Source organism: Lycorma delicatula, chromosome 7 (assembly GCF_047948215.1).
Source record: "Lycorma delicatula isolate Av1 chromosome 7, ASM4794821v1, whole genome shotgun sequence".
NCBI classification, from domain to species: domain Eukaryota; kingdom Metazoa; phylum Arthropoda; class Insecta; order Hemiptera; family Fulgoridae; genus Lycorma; species Lycorma delicatula.
Window position 1 is genome coordinate 19,220,672 of NC_134461.1, and position 24,878 is coordinate 19,245,549.

Below are 24,878 nucleotides of genomic sequence, written 5' to 3' on the forward strand. Positions count from 1 at the left end.
CCACTGAATATAAAAATAGCAAGAGAAAACATTATGGAGGTAGAAGGATTCTTTTATTTGAGAAGTAGAATTACTAAAAATGGAGAAGCAGGAACAGACGAAACGAACTTTCAGTCAGAAATATAATTTGCTTACATCAAAAATTAATTTAAACGTCAGAGAAACGTTTTAGAAATTATATGTTTGGAGCGTAGTAACTTTATATGGAAGTGAAACTTGGACGATCGGGGTAGTTGAGAAGAAAAGATAGAAGCTTTTGAAATGCGGTATAGCAGGATGTTAAAAATAAAACGGATGGATAAACTGACAGATGAAGTTGTGTTGCGGTATATTTTTGAAGAAAAAAGCATTTGTAAAATACAGTTAGTTAAAAGAAGAGACATACTTATAGGTTACATATTAAGGCATCCTGGAGTAGTCAATTTGATATTGGAGGGACAGGTAGATGGGAAAAATTGTGCAGGCAGGCAACGTTTGGAGTGTAAAACAAATTGTTAGTGATGTAGGATGTAGGGAGGGATATATCCAAATGAAACGACTAGCACTAGATAGGGAATCTTGGAGAGCTGCATCAACTGAAGACAAAAACAAAAAAAAAATATATATATATATATTCTTGATAGATAAATAAATTTTTATATGCATGTTTTTTAAAAATATAGTAAATTCATTCACTCATTCGAACGATTTCGATCGGGCGAAATACGCAGACTAAAAAGGTTGAGGGGCGAAAGAGCGTCATGACGGGGATGTTGGAATTTATAAATGACAACGAATTAAATTCCCATTCCGATAATAGAAATACCGCATTCAAGGATCAGGGGACATCGATAAAGTAAAGACAACTTTGTTAATTAGTTAAAATAAAAGTTAAGCAAAGTTCCAGAAAGTATTTAAAAACGTAAATGTCTCAAACTGGTATTCAATTAATGTGTCTACTTATCAGGAAGAGAGAGAGAGAGAGAGAGTGAGTGAGTGAGAGAGAGGATGAGAAAGAAGAAATGTATTTTAGTATTATTGAGGAATTTTAAGATAAATTTGTGTTACCCGAAAACTCGTTATTTTTGCAATTCATAATAGATAATTTATCGTTTACGTGGTTTCCTAATAGATATACCATCCATCCCTTTCCTTCTTTCCACATTTCTTTTCATATGTGGGATGCTCTGAGGATTTTCGCTTGACGCCTGTTGTATCCGTGCTACGGAACCGGTTATCTGAAGAAGTTTTGCGTCCTTATATTTAAACGGGTTGAAGAGGCAATTTTTAGGGAACTGCATTTTATAGCGGTTAGTTCAGGACCACATATTTACAGACGTAATTAAATTCTATTTACAATAGTTTTAACGTTGCATTCATTTCCAATACGACCGTCAAAATGTAACTTTTTACTTTACAACTTCTTTCGAAGCACAAAATCTCTACAAAAAAATATTATAAATCAACATAATTTCATTATTTTGTAAAACGATTTGTATGCGTGTCTGTGTATGTGATAATATTTCGCCTATTCACGCTGTTTACGGGTGGATACGATGAGTTGATGTCGGATTTTTGTCTGGTTAGGCAATAAATAGCTCAAGATTACTTTTAGTAAAATATCGTAAGACAGCGTATCATGAACGAGCGCTGTTGTAAATGTGCATTTGTGTACGTTTCTGGCAGCCCTACGATAATAGGTTTAAGCAGAAACGTGATGCGTGTTTTTCCCTTCCGCTCTGTTGTATTAAATCAAAACAGCTGCGTCTCTTTGTTACTCCTATATCCTCCCGCTCTTTCACCGGTTTCATCTCCAGCTCACGCACATAAACGCGAGCACGCACAGGAAAGAATCGTGTTGTCTACGCATCTCTCTCTTTCGTTTTCACGTACATCCCCGTCACTCTCTAACCCTCGATAGTCCTTCTCTTTTCCTATTGTGTATTGAAATCACAATTTCAGGTATGCTCTGTCACTCTGTCGGCTGTGTGTCAGCCTCAGCGAGGTATTTCTCTTCCTATTAAGTATTATTGTTGCCTATAGAAATTTTTCCTCCCCCTTAACATTTTTGCTCTTAATATCACATTTATTGGACGGATGATTGGACATATTCGAATAACTGGCGTACCTTTCTTTTTGATTTTAAATCTTGTCAGTTTTAGATTGATTTAAAGCTTAGACACATGGCTTATATATACACACACACACACACACACACGCGCGCGCGCAAACATACACACTTTTTTTTTGTATATCAATTTTAATCTGATTTTGATTAAAGTTTTCTTTAAAAAAAAAAAAACAATTTTTTTTTTGTAAGGTATTGTGATTATTTCCACTCGTTTAAAGAGTCTATAGTCAGGCGCGTTAATAGTTTTCTTAAATTTTTATTGTTTTTTACCGCTTTAATTGATTTCGTTTAGTTTAATGAAACTTCTCAGAATTTTTATAATAAACATTTTTAATTTTAAAATGAAAAGGTGCATTAAACGAATAACTAAAAGGTTGAATTTTAATTATAGGTGTGTGTGTGTGTGTGTGTGTGTGTGTGTGTGTGTGTGTGTGTGTGTGTGTGTGTGTGTGTGTGTGTGTGTGTGTGTGTGTGTGTGTGTGTGAAACTTTGGAACAGGTCATAATGATGAACGCTTGCCTTAAGAAAATTTACAGTTCTTCGGAACCGGGTTCGAACCGATCGTGTTTTGACGCTAACAGCTCCTCAATACTCGTTTGTTGTAGATAACTAATACATATCCTGGTTTAGCTATTCAGGGAGTTAATGAGCTCCAAGTATACTCGCAGTCGTAAACAAAAGACTCTCGTATCTGCAAAAGTTACATGATTTACCCGAAGATCTTCTGAATATCATTTAAATTGATAATCGATCAATCGAATAGGCGTTTTATAAACGGGAAATTAAAAAAAAAATTATATGAAAAAATGTACAAAAAAACCGGTTGATTTTCCTAATATGTTAAATGGTCATCGAATTAGATAACAGGACAGTACGTAAAACGACGAGTAATGCAAAAAAGAGTTTTTTTTATAGGAAGTGATTTGGGCTGTTCGTAACATCGGTAATATTCTTAATATCGAAGGTTCGGAAATTAACGGTTCTTAACGATTGCGGATTTGTACCTTAAGGATTAAATATCCAATTTCCAATGAAAATAAATTAAATCCGTAATATTTATAGCTCCATATCGATGACGTCATCGAACAGTAACAGTGGTGTCTAGTTACGGGAAAGGACATGCTTAAGGGTCGGTTCACTTCATGGTGATAATTGTAATATTATAAATGATATATAATTATAGTTTGTTAATTTTCTGATAGAAATAATTAAAAGAACAAAACTAAAAAATACTATTTATTTAACATTACATTAAAAATAAGTACATTATAAAAAAGTGTAATAAAAGTATAAAGTGGTTAACGTAGTATGACCGTTTCTCGATTTCAATATACAATCATAAATATTTAGGAATTACTTAACATAAAACAAAAGGAAAACGTTATGAAGATATATTAACAGGAATAATGGTTAACAAATAAAACTTAAGAAATATTGCAAAACAAATATTTCTACCGAAGGTTATAGGATAATGGAAAACGTACAAATTACCGGCCAAGAGCAAGAAGATGATACTGACCGGTTTAGATTCCAATTTCTTAGTAGTATTTTTCACTTTCATTCTGTAAACTCTGTTAAAAAATTCGCTTTAGTAAGTTTTGCTTATTTATTATTAGTATTTATTATTATTTGTTTACATTTATTATTATTTTTTTTTACATTCTTCAGTGTCTACTGAGAATTGTCGAATGTTTTTCAATTTTATTTCAGTCCGTGTATAGCAGAACTGTTTCTTTACGCGTATAGAACAGTATCTAAAATATTTTATACTCTACCACACTTAAGTGTACGTGACCAACCTCTCACGAGGAATTTATATTGAATATTATGGGACGGTAAAAAAAAAGAAAGTAAATTACTCTAGACGTTGCCCGGATGTGTTAAATGAATGATGTGAACAAATTTAGGAATTTTTAGATCGCATAGCTATGGTGTAAAACTAAAGTAATCTTCGATCCTGATGGCATATGAAAATATTTGCACTTTGAATAATCATTTGACCGGTTTACTGCTCTTATCCGTTCTTTTTTGTATGCTTTTATTATTTCAACAAGCTCAAAGGCGGCTACGGTAAGATATGTGGTACGCGTATATAAACAGTGAATGTTTTATGTATTCTATGTCTTCTTATAGGGTATTTACCGCTTCGCTTTAATGCTTACAATCAAAATCGTTAATATTTAAAAAAATCGTTTAGTTAATTTTATATTTACCGCATTAATCTAATCGTGCGTTAAATTACCGGTCATAAATCATAGTTTCTTTTTTTCCTTCTGTGTTCATACTGTTCATCCTTAAATCTCATTTTTTCAAACTTATTTAATCATTCTGCTACGACGAAATACTTGAAAAAATGTAAAATCTTAGTTTCATTTTTTTAACTCTGCTACATACTTTTTAGATGGTTTAAAGACTTCTTTCTTTTACCTGAATGGGCCACTTGAACAGGGCCATTAAGAGATCAAAAAGGGATCATTGGTTCAAACTCTGTAAGGAATTGGACAATGATCCCTGGAGCCAAGCCTACAAGATAGTTACTAAGAGGTTTGGCAGGCGTCTGCCTGTGTTGAGCGAACGGCAGGCTATGGCACAGTTTGACGAATTATTTCCACGTCCAGCAGAGGCAACTGACATCTTGCCTGAATATGAGCTGAGGAGGTTTACCCCTGCTGAGCTAAGTAACGCTATCGGACAACTCGGTAATAAAAAGAGCCCCGGCACTGATAGAATCCCTGCTGCAATACTCAAAGGCCTTGTAAAACAGCTTCCCTGGGAGATGACATATAGCTAATTATGGCTTGGAGAATGATTCATTCCCGCGATGTTGGAGGGAGGCCAGGCTGGTCTTCCTCCCTAAAGGCGGTGGTGATCAAGGTCTGTCTCGATTTAGACCGCTGAGTCTCTTAAACAACTTGGGCATAGCGGTAGAGAAGATGCTCGCCAACAGAATTGTATGCGAAATTGAAGCAAGGCGTGGGTATAAGCGTCAATCAATTCGGGTTCTGGAAGGGACGCAGCGAAGACAGTCGGACCGTATTCAGTTTTTATCAACGTGTTCTGAATTGGTGATTTATATAGCTATTTAAATATTTAGTTTTTTCACGATGTATTTACCATAATATTATTTCCTGTGTTTATATTTTAAATAATTAAAGTCGTCTTTAATCGTGACTGTGTTATTTTTGTATTTTTAATACTATTCTGATGAAGGTTTTACGATAATTGACCTTAATATATGTTGGAAATTGTTGCACCAGTTCCTTTTTTATATGTGGAATAGCATATTTACCCGTTCTGGAACGTGATCTATATAATAAATTACGATATACTTATCAGAATAACAAATTTATTTATACATTGATGCCTATTCTACGGAATATTATCTATTATATCTGTTATTGGAAAGATCAAATCTGCTCCATAAAGCTCCAGATTGGATTTGGACAAGAAGAAAATGTTTTGTACCTAGAGTATTAGTTATAGATGTTTTCGTTCAGAAAGCGTGTTTTTCTTAAGTTTTTTGAAAACAAATTTCAGTAACGAAATAAAATATTAGTTCAGTTTTACTAGTAGAAAAGCGATTGACAAATAACGTAAAGCCATCCTTCTTATAATATTTATTTCGAAGCCTCAAATTCATCGACAAGATACAATGCAACAGTGTAGAATAATCGATGCTAAAAGTAATACATACCTAGTTATATATTTTTCCTGTCCTTTATATTATGTAACGTGCTAATATTCATGCACATGACATTTCTCATGTACATTTGCAATAAAATCCTCCCCGCTATTAACAGCAATAATATTGATTTGGTATTTTCCGTTATTTTATTTATTTTCTTTTTTTTATTTACGGAAAGCTGTTTTTATTAAGTTAATTATAATAATTTTTTGTTTAGGATATTATTATTTTGGGTTGAAAACATTTAGTACTCGTATATATAATTTTTGTAAGGAATAAATATAATGTTGACGGGTAATAATTTATTATTTAATAATTACAGCCTGCAGTATTTTTTTTTAACTCCCGCGGGTAGACTATAAATGTTTAATTAACAGGTAGCGCAGAAAATGTGAATAAACACGTGGAAATTATAGTTAATAATTGAACTGCTGTCGCTTAAGTAATAAAATTTTATTGTAGTTAACCTTTTCGTGTAAAAACAAAATTAAATGATTTTTTTATCGTTAATTTATATTTATTTAGCGTTTTCTTTTAATAAAATCTACATAAGGGAGTAAATGACAAATCTAACCTTGTAACATAAATTGTTTCATTGAAAATCTGATATCTCTTACGTTTTAATGTAAAGTATAGCTTTCGTTATAATTTTTTGATTTAGTCAAGCTTCCGTAATGCAGCGGCTAGTGAAAAGTGATGTAACAGTATTTCTTTAATTAGATGGAACCCTAGGATTTTTTAAACTTTTTTCTTAAAATCCAACTCGTGAAACTCCGGTCTTAAATGCTATTAATTTACATTTTCAAAAATAAAAAGTTATCTTTGTATAATCATTCTTTTCAGTAAAAATTTTATTTTGACACGAATTCATTATTACTACCGATATTGCTCACATGTTCTGACGTAGAGAGAAGAGTATTTTCGCTCCGTTACGTTGGTCACATTGTTTCATAGAAATATCGATCGAAGGCGTGTGCTTTAGTAGTACTTGTATGTCACCGCTAGATGGCTCCGCTCATCTTGTCGTATACTGCACTCTACCGCCAAATTTTTGCCGTTCCGGAAGGATGTCACCCCATCCTCCTTATCCATACGAATACCTAATGCAACATCCTTCCAACTCGTAAACACAGGAAGGAACATAACAGATTCGCTCTGTGTACTCTACTCCACTGTATCAATTTTGTTTGATCTTATAATTTTTTTCTACTTCCTTTTTTTAAAAAAAATATTATCGGTTTGAATTAATTACCGTATTATTTTTTTTTAATGCATTATTATAATGTAAAAACAGTCGTAGTCACGACACGACGCTTTTTCCCTTCTGCACGAATTTTTTTTTATCTTGTTATAATGAAATTTGTTTTCCTTAACTTAAATATCGGTGTTCCCGTTCTCTTGTTTTCTAAAAACAAAATTAATTATAAATTCATGTTCCAGTATTTATTTAAAATTCGGTCGGTTTATACGAAGTGAAGAAAGTATTGTGATCGCGAAAAATTTAGGTTTTCAGATTTCAACGGAAATATCCTTTTGACCATCCCTGAATCCATTTTAACTAGTTTCAGCGTGAAGTCTGTACGTACGTATGTATCTCGCATAACTCAAAAACTGTTAGCCGTAGTATGTTGAAATTTTGGATTTACGACTGTTGTAACATCTAGTTGTGTACCTCCCCTTTTGATTGCAATCGACTAGACGAAAAAAGCCCTTTTTCTTAACTGCACTAATAAGCCCTCATTGAGAGCTTTTCAACAATATATCATAAGTACTTATTTTAATTGGTTCCAGACTTATAACCAAATAAAACTTTAATTTATGAAATATTTGTATCTTACAAGGGGTAGATACATCGGTTAGAATCCGACTTCATCTCTTTTTTTTTAATATATTGATTTATTAATAATTATTAACCTCTGGTTGAAAAAAAGTTTTACAATAAATAATAATTCAATAATAACCATTTTAAAAAAAATTTATATATGTATATATGAAAATATATCACAAGTTATAATGAAATAAAATTTTATTTTAAAAATATGTGTATGTAATTTAATAGGTGTACAAGGAATTCATTGGTGTCCACATCAGAATTTTTTAACTGCCATCAGGAAATAAATATATATATATATATATATATATATATATATATATATATATTTATACATTTTTTTAAATTTGTTCAATACTGTTGTCCTAGGCAAGATGTAGAATCTGGCTTACAAAAAAAATTCGAATTTTTACTTTGGGAAAAGAATATTTTTTAAATGTTCTCAAATTTACGAATATACGTCTACCAATCTCATTAGATTGTAGCTATCATCTTCAGTTTAGGTCATTTTGATATATATATTGCAGTTAAAATAACATATCGAACTTCTTAAGATTTTGTTTGCAATCTGAAAGATAGAGGTTTACGAGTGAGATCGTTTGTTAAGGGTTTGGTACTCCAACGTTAATTTACTCATAGACATATGCGGGGTGCGTGTTATGTAGTATAAACTTTATAATGGTTACGTTTATTATAGCTACTATTAAACATAATATTTTTTGGGGTTCTTTTTGTCATAAAATGTTATTCACTTCAGAAGCACATTACTATTCATTTTACGGTAGCGTAAATTCGTAGTTCCATAAGAAAAACGTTTTTTAATTCTCTTTGTAGTTATCTCTAGTTAATTTTTATTACATTAAATTCTGGTTTAACCTTTTTATTGCCAAAAAAATAATAGTTACTGTAATTTTCTCAGCGGGTTTATTAAATTGGTTTTTTTTTTCAATATAAATGTATTAATAATCATTCACCTTAATATCAGAAATTAAACTGAGTTGGTATAAACATTTTGCTTCACCTAAAATATTTTCGACAATTTTATCTTTTATAATATTGATAGTTTTGAGTATTTTCTTCTTTTCATTTGATTTTTGATTGATTTCATAAGAAAGCTAAGTATTGTAATAGGTACTATGACTCGACTTCCGGAAAATTTCGACATATCTTCGCGTTTTTCTTGTAGACACGATAACCGTCGTAATTTTGGGGCAATCACTTTCAAATTTTTACGTAAAATATAACAACCCAAAATTTCGATCGAGTCCGTTATTGGACAAAATCGGACCATGGGGGTGGAAATGAGGGGGCTTTTTCGAGAAAAAAAAACAAAATATAGCTTTATTAAGTAAAATATAGAATTCGTTTAAAGTTCCTATTATTCTTTGGATAACGACCTTTAAAATTCCTACTATTCTCGACCTAAAACTTATCTAAGTAAAGCTTTTTTTTGTTATCACCAACCATTGGCTGAGGGGGATTGAAAAATGGTGTTTTGAAGACAAAAAAATCATACCTTCCTTAATAGGTACAGTTCGAATCGGTTTAAAGCGATCGTTAGTCCTCTAAACATTAACTAAAACTTTTGTCTGTAGAAATTTTTGATATGACCAACTCTTACGGCAAGAAATGACCAAAGTGTTACGGCAAGAAATGACCAAAGTGTGGAATTGTAAGAGGACGGGGCTTGCCGTAAGCTAAACATGTAAAACTTTTTTCACATGCAACCATTGTAGTATTGAGTAAATTTGAAGTGTTTCTTAAATTTAAGCTGGAAATCTTTTTTTTATCCCCTATTTAGCACCGGTAAAATTTACCTCCGCTTTCCGGCGTGCCGAAAGGGATTTTTTATTTTTTTTAATATAAAATGTCTTCTTTGTTGTTTATTTGTGCACTTAAAGATTTTTAATAAACTTTGAGATCAGTACAGTGTTATTTTCATTCATTATTTTCATTATTTTCAATTCGTAATGAAAAGTCGACCAATGGTCGACCATGGTAATGGTCAAGTCGACCATTTTCGATCTTGAGAATGAGTAAAGTTAAAAATGTTGTTTTTTTGGAAAGTAATTGTAGCAGATTTCTCTAAAGTAGGTAGTATACCTGGAAGAAGGGTAGCTTTGATTCAGATAAGTCTTGTCTATTTTTTTTAAAGAAAACGTTTAAAACTAAACAGTTCTTAATTTAGAAAAAGGTTCGTGAAATTTTATAACGATTAAATGAGGGGAGGTAACGGGTTGTTTTAAGTAATAAAATATTACGGAATATATTTGTATTGTTTGTGTGTGTACGTTGTTATAATGCTACGCTTTAGATCTTTATCGAATATACTTTCTATCGACCATTATCGCGACAAACATATCATTTCCAGAGAGATTGTATTACTGTTTTACGAAATCCACCGGGAACACAATATATAATACCATCCATCCTATTACCTCCTCTCTTCACCGACGAATATCTTTAATATACGGCCGCGTACCTAATGTCGTATGTTATGTTACGCGATATCTTATGCGGTTTTATGTGTTTCTGATAAGCTAATGGTACCTCGGTGTATTGTTTCGATTGCGATTTGAATCTCTACAATGTATTACTGACGTAGTATACTTTGTTTCATAGTACGATGACATTGACAAAAAACAACTTTACAATATATGTCTGTACATTCGTTTTATTTGATCCAGCGTCGCACCATTGTGTCTTTGTAATAATTTAAAACGGTTACTTTTAAATGCGCATCAATTTCTACACTAATGAATAGATTAATAATAGTTTATTTAGTAATAATAATAATAATATTGGTGTTTTTCAAAATGAATATCGCTGTTTGAAAGCTATGTAATATTTCTCAAGATTCACGTACATCGATTAATTTATACGTGAAATGAAAGAGCGACTCAAAAACGTTTTAGCTGTGCTAAAACGCTTAAACTGTTTTGTGTACCTTTATCGGGCGGATTTCATCGGTAATCTAGTGGCAGTTATAAATTTCAAGTTTTATTTATGGACGGATTTGGTAATTTGCATTCCTATCCGTATGGACCACGGTGTAATTTAATTACTGGTTCTGACCGCGATAGACTAAGCTTTTGAGCCTAGTAATTCCGGCGTGATTCCCTTTCAGTCCATCCGCTGAAGTACTTTCGGTACCAGCACCTACGGGCTAGCAGGAGTGCGCCTACCGGAGCTCTAGTTATTTGGAGGGAGAAATGCGCCCCGTTCTCCGGAGGGAGTCGCGTATGCTGACTAAATGAAATTGTGCCTCTTTGTGGGACGGTGTGGGGTGATATAGTTTTAACAAAATTTAATTGCGAAAACAAACGATTTAAAGAGTAAACTCAAGACGTTTTTTTCTGAAATTGTGGGGTTTTTTATCTGTATTGTTTTTCAAGATAATATCACGACGGGTTCAGACGGTAGGTTTGTTACAAAAGTATTAAGGCTGTTTTTATCGAAATATTTATTTATAAGTAACTTTCGAATCAACATTGTCCTGATCGAATTAATTTCTTAGAGAAGCATCTTCGTAACATTGTTGGAGATCCTGAAACGGGATTACTTACTCTCTTCACGACTGTATTTTCACCGGTTCCAAAATAATAAACTTTCTGTCTGATGTTAAACCGGAGGAAGAAAATAGACACAAGTTTCGTGTCTAGAGAGCAGGACTTTGGACCTCTGCAGTGCTTTTTCTAGTAAAAACTTCTTTGATGGGCATTATAATGTCAAATTCCTGGGTAAATTTTTTTTTAGAACTGTAAAAATTTAATTCAATTAATGAATTATTCTTATTGTCGATCTGATTTCGGCCTCAGTGCTCGCTTCTTCCACATAGGCTTGTTTTTGTTGTGGCAGGTCTTTCAGATTGAGACTCATCTTTCACAGTTTTTCGTCCTTTTAAAAATACTTTATTTTACCTAACAGATTTGTAAAAAAAAACATGCAAACATCTTAGTTTAAAGGGGGGCGTAACAGATTGGATTATATCTTAGGGTACACTCAGTATAAGAGTTAACTGTTTATTGTTTGGGTACAACTGTTTCTTTCACTGATGAACTCCGTGTCAGGAAATCGTAAAAACTTTCTCGTATCTAGCTAAAATTCCCAGGAAATTTCTTTTTTAAATGTACCTTTAAAATTTTTATTAATAAATTGTATAATTTTATTTCTATTTATTTCAGATCTTTTTTACATTTTTAAAGTGTTTTGGTGTGCTTTAGAAATTAAAAATTGTGAAAAAAGGGGCTCGCTTTAAGATCTCTGTTGTAATATTCAAAGAATAGTCAAAAGTTTATAACTTTTTAAATAAGAATTGAATGAAATATTTGGCAAAAATAAGTTTTATGTGAACTTTCTTTGGACTTCAGCGACCGAAATTTCCGGTGGTGAGTTAATTTGATGCTTGCTATAAATCCTATCGTGGAATAAGACAAGATTAAAATACCGATTCGAGGACTGCAATCTAGATCGAGTCCCTACTTAGTTGTCTCTTTTACAGTACTTCAACATCAATCTGTAATTTGAAATTAATCATCAGCTGTAAAGTATTCAAGGAATAATCTACAAAATTATTCGGTCATGTTACGATCCGTGAAGTTTTTAAAAAAAAATATCTTTCATAATATACTCGTGTGCGCGTATGTGTATACAATGCGCAAGATATTTTTCTTTTATTGTCAATACTCGAAATTTAAAAATACAGTATTACTCTTTTAATTTTATTTAAGCCGTAAAATATATATTTCACGTTTAACACTTTGTTGTACTATTTTATTATTTTATAGCTTTTCTATTTTGTGGCTGTCTGTAGGTGCTTTAGGTGTGAAGTATAAGCTGTTAGAGGATGGAAAAGAGAAAAATATAAAATCAATCGCTTTCTCACAATTTTTGTATAAAGGTTCTAGAAATTGTAGGATATCAGTCGCATTTTCCTGTGCTTTTTTTTAAATAATAAAACGTTCCATTACTTAATTAAAATTAAAATATTTTTTTTAACAGAGGAATTGGTTACAGTTGTATTGTAAATGATTTGAATTCTCTCCGTATGTTTTATGTCGTACGCATACTAATTACTAACAATATTATTACTCGCGTTACAGGACGTAAACGGATGATAATGTTATTCTTCCCTCCCCTTCTAATTAACGGACTAGATTATTGTCGACTGTTATTTAATTACTATTTTTAGTTATTTTCTTATTACCACTCCGCCGAGTTCCGTAACGGAGACTGACTTTCATCCTGCGGGTTCTGGGTTTGAATCCCGATCAGATTTTTATATTTTTCGTAGACTAAAAAATTTATCCTGTATAATTAACTACAATCAGGTGATTAGCTTGTAATTGCTGAAATAAATAAATATTTTTTCGCTTTGAAATAGCAATATCTCCTTTATTATTTATCAATACGAAATAAATAAAGTTAAATGTTAAAAAGCGAGTTGTTAAAGTAGTGTAATTGATTTATACGATTTATACTTCGCTTTTATATAAAAGGCACGATGTAATGGTAATGAACTTAAAAATTATACGAATGAATTTAATAAAAAGAGGAGATAGAATTCATCGTGGGTCTTTTTAAAGCAGGTAATGTTCGATGTAAAGAGAGAAAGAAGCGTGCGTGTGCGTTAAAATTGTGTAATCATCGACTCGTTAATAATCGTGTGATGAATTTATGTTGGCTTTACATCGATAAATTATGTCCTATAAAATACCTATATAATTATATCGACTTTTAAACTTAAAAAGTTAAGTAGTCATTTTAATGTAAAGTAAGAATGTCTTTTCTATTGTTTTTTTGCGTGGGAGATTTCAAAGCGATTAAGATATTTTCACATAACCAATTTTGTATAAATTATTACACGCCTATAATTTATTATTCTTTCTTTCTTCAAAACGGACGCGTACACACGTTCGTTACCGGAAACTGCCTAATTTTTTTTTATAAGAGATTTAAATTGTGATTTTTTTTATGCTTAGAATGTGTACTGAAAATTGCAGTTTATATTATTATTAATGCTATCTCGTAGTAGTTTTATTAGCAGTAATTATTTTGAAAATAAAGTTGGTAGCTATAAAAATGGAAAATTTTATAGTATACTATATATTCATTCAATGCTCTACGAATAGTGCATTATTGTATAATGAATGTTTTTTTTTTTTTTTAATTATGGGTCACGATTTTTATTATTACGATTTACTTCAATTGGTTCTTTATTATCGTTAAATTATGATCTATATATCACATTTTCCGTCGTTTGGTTATATTACAAAAAAAAAAAGCTTTGACGACAGTAATAAATATGACGTTTCTATAGTAATCTGTGGAACGTTGTTTTGCATTTTAAAATCATTTGTTTTTAAATCTGATTTTAAAAACGTGTAATATTTTGAAACGAGGTTTTTTCTTTATGAATTCCTTTTTTTAGGTAAGTTTTAAGCATACGTGTCGTATATTAAGGCTTTAGAACGTAATTTAAACTTTTCTACTTTGTAATAGGACATTTTAGATCAAATTTCTTTTCTGTTTGTTAAAAATCGTCACTTCACTACCATCATACCAAGGCAAGCATTTTTTACGACTAAATTTAGTTTAAGCGACTAATTAAATATTAAGAAAACGCCAAAAAAAAGTAGAGCCGTTTACTTTTATTTTGCTGTAGCAAAAAGCAATTCAATTTTGAGGATATTATCGAATCGATCTGTGAAATGTCCATCAAAATCGATCTAAAAGCGTTTAAATTTTCTGAAAAAATATTAATACGTATTATACAAAATGTTCCGGAAGGTGTTGACCGATCTTAAGGGACTCGATTCTGGCCAGCAGGATAAAAATTTCAGTTGTATTATTACTAATGATAAAAATTACGAGGGATATCTCTAAAGTAAAGATCGCTGGGAAATTTCTCTCCTTAAGGTTGGCGAACCTGTGTCTTTCATGGTCGCGCTAGCAGTGTACACACTGCATTGTTGTCTGTAAGTTGTCGCGTTGTAATGTCTAAGTGTGACTTATTGTGTTATAAAATGAATAGAAGATCTATGTTGCTGCCGATTGTGAAAAAACGTAGAGTCGTAGGTTTTTAAGCCATCAGAAAGTTAAGCCGTTTGAAATTCATAGGCGGTTGGTTGCTGTGTACGGTGATAATATAATGAATGAAAAAACGTCCGAAAATGGTGTGAAAGGTTTAGAAATAACAGAATTAATGTGCACGATGAAGAACGTTCGGGGAGGCCCTCGATAATCACCGAGGACTTATTGAAACGTGTCGATGATGAAATCAGAAAAGATCTTCGCTTAACTATTGCCCTTGCCCTTATTTTTCCTGATGATCAACAGCCGTTATTGGTCACACTGTTCATGATCATTTAGGCTTCAGAAGGGTTTGTTCACGTCGGGTGCCGCACGTCTCAACGGAACGTCACAAAAAATCCGAATGGGATCTGCTTTGGAATTTTTGATGCGCTACACAGAAAAAGGCGATGAGTCCTTAATTTAATTGTTACCGGCGATGATACGTGGATTTCGTATTACAAGCCAGAGAGAAAACGGCAGTCAAGTGAGTGGCGTCATCCTCAATCACCAACCAGACCGACAAAGGTCAAGCCACACCCATTTCGACGGAAACTAATGCCCACAGTCTTTTGGGATCGGTTTGGCATACCGCTGATTGATTTCATCCTACGTGGAACGACTATAAATGCAGAAGCCTACTGCGAAACGCTACGTAAGTTACGGTGCGTCATTCAAAATCGACGACGTGCGCGGCTGACCGACGGTGTCGTCCTTCCGCACGATAATGCAGGTCCATATGTTGCGGGTCCAACACGTGATTTACTGAGAACATTTGTACAATTTCCCAAATGTGGTAATCAGAGGGAGCTAAGTCCGGACTATATATGGTGTATGATAGTAAATTTTTTCATACAAATGTTCTCAGTAAATCACGTGTTGGACCCGCAACATATGGACCTGCATTATCGTGCGGAAGGACGACACCGTCGGTCAGCCGCGCACGTCGTCGATTTTGAATGACGCATATATTTTTATATATATATATATATATATATATATATATATATATATATATATATAAGCGGGAAGTCAGTATTTATAATGTATATGTATATATAAAATATACAAACTTACTAAGAACATTACAAAAAAAAGTGACGGGACTGCGAAAGAAAAAAAATATTTTATGCAGAAACAGAAAATGAAGAAACAAGAGACAGTTCTTTTAACTTCAAGATTTGATGACAAAAAGGTTACATTATACTCGTGCTGGTATTTATTGTTCATTTATATTATTTTTTATTGTAATTAAGTTTTAATGCTATACGCAGATCTATACCGAAAAATTGAAAAAGTGATCCAACTATTTACTCGTCCCATTTTCACTTCCTTCTACGAAGTATAGAAAGTATTGTAATCGCGAAAAATTTCGTTTTTCAGATTTCAACGGTAATATAAATTTCACTATCCCTTAATCAATTTTGGCTAGTTTCGGCGTGATGTCTGTACGTACGTATGTATCTCGCATAACTCAAAAACAATTTTCCGTAAAATATTAAAATTTTGGATTTAGGACTGTTGTAACATCTAGTTGTGCACTTCCCCTTTTGATTCTAATCGAGTGGAGCAAGTTTTGGATTTTGGACTGTTTTCTTAACTGCAGTAAAAACCCCTCATTGAGAGCTTTTCAACGACAAATCATAAGTGGTACTTATTTTCATCGGTTCCAGAGTTATAGCCAAATAAAATTTTAATTTATGAAATATTTTCATCTTACAAGGAGAAGGCACATCGGTTCAAATCCGACTTCATCTCCTTTTTTTAATTTAAATACATTGATTCGTTAATAATTATTAACTTCTGATAGTAAAAAAAAAATTATCAGAAATTATTAATGAAATAAAATTTTACGTACTTTTCATTTAAAAAAAAAATTGAATGTGCAATGCAGTGTTCACATTACATTGGACTTGTTACATTAATCTTTCTGCCCATTGAAAAAATAATAAAATTAAATCCCAGCATCAGTGACCTGAAGCTTGATCAATATTTATGCTAAAAAATAAATAAAACTACGGTTTGTTTTAGAAGTTGAAAATGTGCAACTATTAATTTTTTTATACTAATTTCTATTAGATAATACACGTAACAATTGTTGAAAGAATTAAAATATATAATATTGTTATGATGTCGATCTTCGGAGGAAGTTACAAGACGGGATAATACGTTAGGAAGGAAAACAGAATTACGTCACTTGTGTGTAACGGAACAATTTCAGATGGTATGGTAAAATATTATTGAATACAGAAGGAAAATTAATTATTTATTAAAGAAAAGAACTTGGTATAACGTTTTACTAGAACTTTATTTGTAGCAGTACCTGTTTGTAAACAGCCTAATCGACTGAAATGCGCTGCTGTCAACATTTTAAACCGACATACACGGTTCATAAAATGTTGATTAATTTTCGTAATATGAATAGTATAATTATTGTTTACTTCAAAAAAAGTGTTATAGTAATGATACCAAAGAAAGCAGGGGCAGATAAATGTGAAGAATACAGAACAATTAGTTTAACTAGTCATGCATCAAAAATCTTAACCAGAATTCTATACAGAAGAATTGAGAGGAGAGTGGAGGAAGTGTTAGGAGAAGACCAATTTGGTTTCAGGAAAAGTATAGGGACAAGGGAAGCAATTTTAGGCCTCAGATTAATAGTAGAAGAAAGATTAAAGAAAAACAAACCGACATACTTGGGTTTATAGACCTAGAAAAGGCATTCGATAACGTAGACTGGAATAAAATGTTCAGCATTTAAAAAAAATTAGGGTTCAAATACAGAGATAGAAGAACAATTGCTAATATGTACAGGAACCAAACAGCGTAACAATTGAAGAACATAAGAAAGAAGCCGTAATAAGAAAGGGAGTCCGACAAGGGTGTTCCCTGTCACCGTTACTTTTTAATCTTTATATGGAACTAGCAGTTAATGATGTTAAAGAACAATTTAGATTCGGAGTAACAGTACAAGGTGAAAAGATAAAGATGCTACGATTTGCTCATGATATAGTAATTCCAGCCGGGAGTAAAAAGGATTTAGAAGAAACAATGAACGGCATAGATGAAGTCCTACGCAAGAACTATCGCGTGAAAATAAACAAGAACAAAACAAAAGTAATGAAATGTAGTAGAAATAACAAAGATGGACCGCTGTATGTGAAAATAGGAGGATAAAAGATTATGGAGGTAGAAGAATTTTGTTATTTGGGAAGTAGAATTACTAAAGATGGACGAAGCAGGAGCGATATAAAATGCCGAATAGCACAAGCTAAACGAGCCTTCAGTAAGAAATATAATTTGTTTACGTCAAAAAATAATTTAAATGTCAGGAAAAGATTTTGAAAGTGTATGTTATGAGTGTCGCTTTATATGGAAGTGAAACTTGGCCGATCGGAGTATCTGAGAAGAAAAGGTTAGAAGCTTTTGAAATGTGGTGCTATAGGAGAATGTTAAAAATCAAGACGGGTGGATAAAGTGACAAATGAAGAGGTATTGCGGCAAATAGATGAAGAAAGAAGCATTTGGAAAAATATAGTTAAAAGAAGAGACAGACTTATAGGCCACATACTAAGGCATCCTGGAATAGTCGCTTTAATATTGGGGAGACAGGTAGAAGGGAAAAATTGTGTAGGCAGGCCACGTTTGGAATATGTAAAACAAATTGCTAGGGATGTAAGATGAAGAGGGTATACTGAAATGAAACGACTAGCACTAGATAGGGAATCTTGGAGAGCTGCATCAAACCAGTCAAATGACTGAAGACAAAAAAAAAACAGCACATACTTGTTTACACCGTGTGTTAACTTCTTACTGTCGCTATACCAAGGTTTAGAATGTGGTAGTAATGTTTAAATCGATGTCATAAAAATTCGTTCTGTATACGAAAAGTAATGCTGCATATGATTTGAACGGTTTTTGTTAAAACTTTTCTATTTTCTAGGTACGTAAGGTGAAAACTAACAGTATCTCGTAAACTCTCCTAAAATGGAGGTTGGTTTTACTTTAAAGAATACATTACGTTACAATGTGTTTGCTGTATCCCTGTAATAACTGTTAAAAATCTGTGAATACGTAAAGGACAAATATTTGCCAGTAGAAAAATGTTAAAAGAATATATAATATTTACGTTGATTAATAGTATGACAACGTGTTGTTAATTGACAATAATTTACTCGAATATTAGTGCTAATATTATGTAAAATGTAAATATTCTTTGTGTAAATTTTGTGATTACAGCGTTAATAATATCGCCATCGATGTTCTTTTTAAATAATTATTGAAAGAAAACTATAGAAAAACTTTTATACAATAATTTTTTATGTGTAAAAAAAAAGTTATTATTTATGAAATACATAGAATATTGTCACGCAAATGCAAATAAAACTATTATTTTTTACATTCGGTTTGAAGTATTTAAAAATAGTTAAAATAAAGTCCTTTTGTTGCAATATTGATTTTTATTTCCATGGATTTTTAAGAATATAACTGTGAGATTGTACTAATGGAGGTAAAAAAAGAAAGAATAGTCCAAAATACTAAAGAATGTGGTTTACGCAATTAGTTAATATGTAAATTTGTGTGCAGACTGTAGCCGTTGTCATTTTTTTAAAATGTAATCGGGATCGGTTTATTAAATTTTTAAATAAATGTATATATAATAAAGTGTATACTTCTATAAAATACATATATTTTAATGTTACGATAATATACTGTTCACAATTCTGTTCTTAAATTTAATTACCAGGAGCGTTATCAGGATAACACATTTATGTCATCAGTGTATTTGACGCTTTAATATTTCGGTTCTGTAGATTAAACATTTTTTAATTTTCTTCACTTCCTTGTGCAGAGTTCAACGGAGATATCCATTTTGACCATCTCTAAATCCATTTTGACTAGTTCCGGCGTGACGTCTGTACGTAAGGTATGTATCTCGCATAACTCTAAAAACGGACTGTTCTAACATCTAGTTGTGCACCTACCCTTTTGATTGCAATCGACTGGACTGAAAGTGTCCAAAAAAGTCTAAAATCCTAAAAAATTTGAATTTTGAACTTTTTCTTAATTGCAGTAATAAGCCCTCATTGAAAGCTTTTCAGCGATATATCATAAGTGGTACTTTCACCGGTTCCAGAGTTATAGCAAAATAATATTTTAATTAATGAAATATTTTGATCTTGCAATGGGAAGGTACATCGGTTCGAAATCGACTTGATTTCTTTTTTTTAAGTTTTTATTTTTTTAATTTAAATATATTGATTTATTAATAATTATTAACCTCTGATTATGAAAAAAATTTATAATAAATAATAATTCAATAACAACAATAAAAAAATGTATATGAAAAAATATCAGTAAGTTATTAACGAAGTAAAATTTTATGTACTTTTAAAAATGTGTATATGTAACTTAATAAGCGTACAAGGAAGTCACTTGGTGTCCACATCAGATTTTTTTTTAGTATTTTTAATGGTTTAAACTGCAGTCATCATTTTATTGATTATTTCAATTTTATGAATTTTATAACTTTATACTGTTAATACTTGTTCACTTGAATTTAATTACCAGGAGCGTTATCAGGATAATACATCCTTATATCGTCATTGTATTTGACGCTTAATATTTTGTCTGTGTGGATAAAAAATTTTTTTTAATTCTTTTTATGATGAAAGGCCGAGACGCTACCACTCGCGTCAGGAGGCCGGACGAGTGGTAGCGTCTCGGCCGAAGGTCGAGACCTTTCATCCGAAGGTCCCGGGTTCGAATCCAGGTCAGATATGGCATTTTCACGCACGCTACAAATCATTCATGTCATCATCCGAAGCAATACCTAACGGTGGACCCGGAGGTTAAACAAAAAAAAAAGAATTCTTTTTACGCTAAAGATAAGGAAAGAGCACATCATACAGTTTATTCATTTTTATTTAATTTTTTTTTCTAAGCGTTGACTTTTTTATCGTTCAATTTTTTTCTTCTCTTTCTGAATCACATTTACTATACATGTTTAAAGTAAGAATCGTTGTATATATTAGAAACAGAAATTGGCTTTGTCATAACTGTGACGCTATCGTTCAGCTACAAGTAGTTCATTAGCATTTCATTAACCAAGCGGAGTTAATTAGTCGTAGAGTAGGTAATTCACTGAAATGTGGTGAGAACGTGTGATGAACGAGGAATCTGTTGTTGGTTGTTAACGAAGCGAACATGATGACGCAATATCTGTACGCCCATCTGTCATCGGCGATCTTTTTTAAGACCGGAAATTCATAATTGTGATTGATTATCGCCTGGGGGTTAAACCATCTGCGAAACCTTAAACAAGTTAGGCTGCGGCACACAGAACCATTTGTGTGGCCTGATTACTACGAGGTAGAGGGGTGTGTTGAAGGTTCATCCTTCTCATGATGCTTAAATTTTTGTTGATGGGAGATGCCGGATTATCCTCCGTACAGTCTGGATTTTGCCCCTTCTGACTTAAATCGTTTCCTGAAATTAAAGAAATTTTGAGCGGGAAATTGCACTCAAAGAGATGAAATCCTACTATACTGTTATCGAAATGTTCAAAGAACAGGCAGCATAGATTTTCAAACTCGTCTCTTGATATCCATAAAGCTTGCGTATTAACGGGCCCAAAAAATTACTTTACTTTAGAATTATCGTTAATTATTCGTACTTTCTCTTATTGTTTAGTCTGTACGCCGTTACTCTCAAAATTTTATTTAATATTTTATGGTTTTCTTTTTCGTGTTCTTTTGTGAATGTCGGGCAGTAATAATCTCTTTGGTTTTTCGCTCAGAGAATTAAATCGAAAAAGCATTAGAAAAATTAAGACGGTAGCTTCGTTAAAAGTAATTATCACATCGGTGAACTTCATCAGCGTATGGACGTTTTATTAAAATCTAAATACTAAGCAAATACAGCAACATTTAGTATCGCTTTACCAACTTATAATTCTTTGTTTTTCCTGGAATTTATTGTATATTATTTTTAATTTTTTTTTTTTTTATAGATACCAATGACGTCTGACATTCATTTACAAGAAAAAATATTTATTAAGTTGTTTTTGAGAATGTCTTATTCATCCATAAAATCCTTTTTTGTTGTCGATAAAAATTCATTTACTTAGTATTCAAAGAGATACAAATGCGAATCCAGATTGAATATTTTTGTGTAAGCTTTTATTTATTTCGTTTTTTTCCTACTCAAAGGAAATGTTTGACAATTCTTTAATTAATGTCTTTTTTCTGTCACAGTTATTATCAAATTTTGCATTTATTTTCATTTGTTAAGCAACCTGGTCGTTAATTTTCAAATCAGAATTCTTAGGAAAAAATTATTTATATAAATTTACAATAATGTAATTGTTACTGGTCAAAAGGTCATTTATTCAGCGACTTGTAATTTTTTTTATATGTTAGTATTACGTTGAATTTCCATTTTAAAAAAATATTAATTATTTTAAATACGTTAATAATTTTTTTGTTGTGTCGTTTTAGTAAAAAAATAATTTCCCCAGGTGAGGCTCGAACTCACAACCCCGGCATTGCTCACGACTACTGTCTTATAAGTACCGTGCGCTAACCAATTGCGCCACTGGGGAATTCATATGTTTGTGTTATGCGATATCTTTCTTAGATTACTCGTAAAAATAGGCAGTGTTTTCCTCCTACATTCATACATCCCATGCTAGGAAAAATTGATTTGTATTATATTCATTATACCGAAAACTTTAATACTTTAAAGGAATCCAACATTTTTCATTCGTTGAATAAAAAAAAATTGATATGGACAGACATAACTTCCTTATACGCCTATTAAATTATTTTTTTTTTATTACCTTAATAATTTCTAATAATTTTTATTCCTATTATTCAATTATTATTTATCGAATAATTTTTTTTACAATTAGAGGTTAATAATTGTTAATAATTCAATATATTTAAATTTAAAAAAAATTTAAAAAGTCTGATTCGAACCGATATGCCTTCCCCTAAGATCCAAATACTTCTCCATTAATTGGCTGTAAATGTGGAACTGATGAAAATAAGTACCACTTATGATGTATCGTTGAAAACCTCTCAATGAGGGTTTATTACTAGATTTTATTGGATTTTTTGGAAACTTTTGGTCCAGTCGATTGCAATCAAAAAGGGAGGTGCACAACTAGAAGTTACAACAGAACTAAATACTAAAATTTCAACTTCTTCGACTAATCGTTTATGAGTTATGCGAGATACGTACGTACGTACAGAGATCACGCCGAAACTAGTCAAAATGGATTCAGAGATGGTTAAAATGGTTATTTCCGTTGAAATATGAAAACCGATATTTTTCGCTATTGCAATACTTCCTTTACTTCGTACAAGGAAGTAAAAATCACGTAAATCGGTCGGTGTAACGGATGTACTACAATCGATTATAATTGATAATCACCCAATATAAAACGTTGGTTTTGTTACTTAAACCGGTAAAACCACATCGTAAATAATGCGCACATCAATTTATCTCAATTTAAATTAAATTATTAGATATTTTCTTAATTTGATTTATTTTTTACTCTGTAATCATTTACCGAGCGAGCTATTTTCATACGTTTTTAAAATAAATAACAGAGCTGTCAGAAACGATGATGAAGATCGGTTGATTAATGCTTATGTAATATGTTAATCGTATTAAAACAACGATGATATATTTAGAATTCAACAAATGTGCCTAAGACATTTATTAGGCGAAATCTCGCGATACTGAGGGTGACCTTGCTCTACAGCCCTTGATCTTTTAAAGCTGAGAATTTAATGGCATCACTGCCCCATATATAGTAATCTGACCAAGATTGGTTAAAATCGGTCGAGTAGTTCTGGAGACATAAAAGGTGATTTAGAGACAACATCCCGGAACGTACATACGAAGATCCGGAATATTTCCGTCCGGTTTTTTGGATTCTTTAGAAATCAAAATGTAAAGATTCGGCGATTACCGCGTATGACTCAATTGATTCGATTACCATACCTTACCTTCTCTGGTATAGCAATAGGCGGGAAAATAAAAATCTATAAAGATCTCTTAAAACGGAACCAAGAAAAACGTCTACAGAAAAAAAAACTTATGTGGACATGACTTCCTTGTACGCCAATCAAATTACATATACACATTTTTTGCTGCACTTCATTTAAACTTAATTGATATTAAAGTAAGATACGAACAGTTATACAATTGCATTGTGGTGGACACCACACACCACTGCGTCATATATTTTTGTGGTGTCCTTATCAGCAATTTACATTAGTTTATATATTAATTTTGTTTCGCGTCGCTTAAGTAGTTATGTGGTGAAAGTAAGAACGTGTCGGATCTGTAACCATGGACACATCGGTTCGAATCCAACTTCTTATACATATATTTTTTAACTTTTTTTAATTCAGAAAATTTTTTGAATTAAAATGAAAATTACATAAAATTTTATTTCACTAATAACTTCTGATTTTTTTCATATTACTTAATTACTTAAAATGGATTCAGAGATGGTTAAAATGGATATTTCCGTTGAAATCTGAAAACCAAACCCATCATGTTGCCTAACCGACTTGTATTTTTTTTTTTAATTTAGGACAACAGTAAATTTTGAAAATTCCTTATAAAAATGTACAGTTAAAATTAATTTTGGTTTTGAATCGATTGGCATCAATATTGCATTATTCTTTTACATTTTATCCGGGTAAACCTTTTGTTTTCTATTTTCGAGTTTAATGTTTAATATTTACTAGAAGATTAACGTTAAAGAATCCTGATTTTTGATTCCCAAAATTCATGTTTAGTTTTCCATAATTGAATTGTTGATACCATCGATGTGGTAATAGATTACGTATGGGCGTGCGCATATATTTTATTACTATGATTGTATGCCGAGAATAAAACTGTTTGCCTAAACGTGATTTTTTAAGTACGGATCTATTTTAGGATGATAAAATTACTGTTATAAAAAAAATAATAAATAAATTATCTTTAGATGCGTTTGCATCGAGAAGCGTTGATGTTTTGTCGTTAATAATGATAATAGACGGCCTTGGTGGGGATCATCGGTCGGGCGGGCGGTGTTATATGTCGGTGAATGTAGTGGACATATGGGACCCGGATGATCGCAGCCGCAAGAGGAGTGAACTTTCCGTCCGGTTTACGAT

The 24,878-nt window shown here is 31.9% G+C and overlaps 1 protein-coding gene and 1 non-coding gene across 5 annotated transcripts in view; one reads left to right on the forward strand and one right to left on the reverse strand.

Moving 5' to 3' along the window:
- Liprin-alpha (PTPRF interacting protein alpha) overlaps positions 1–24,878 on the forward strand; it is a 681,298-nt gene that overhangs the window by 265,811 nt on the left and 390,609 nt on the right. The gene's annotated exons all lie outside the window — the stretch shown is intronic.
- Positions 22,209–22,300, reverse strand: TRNAI-UAU (transfer RNA isoleucine (anticodon UAU)). The gene is given in 2 exon segments: positions 22,209–22,244; positions 22,263–22,300. It is a non-coding gene; the product is annotated as a tRNA-Ile (tRNA).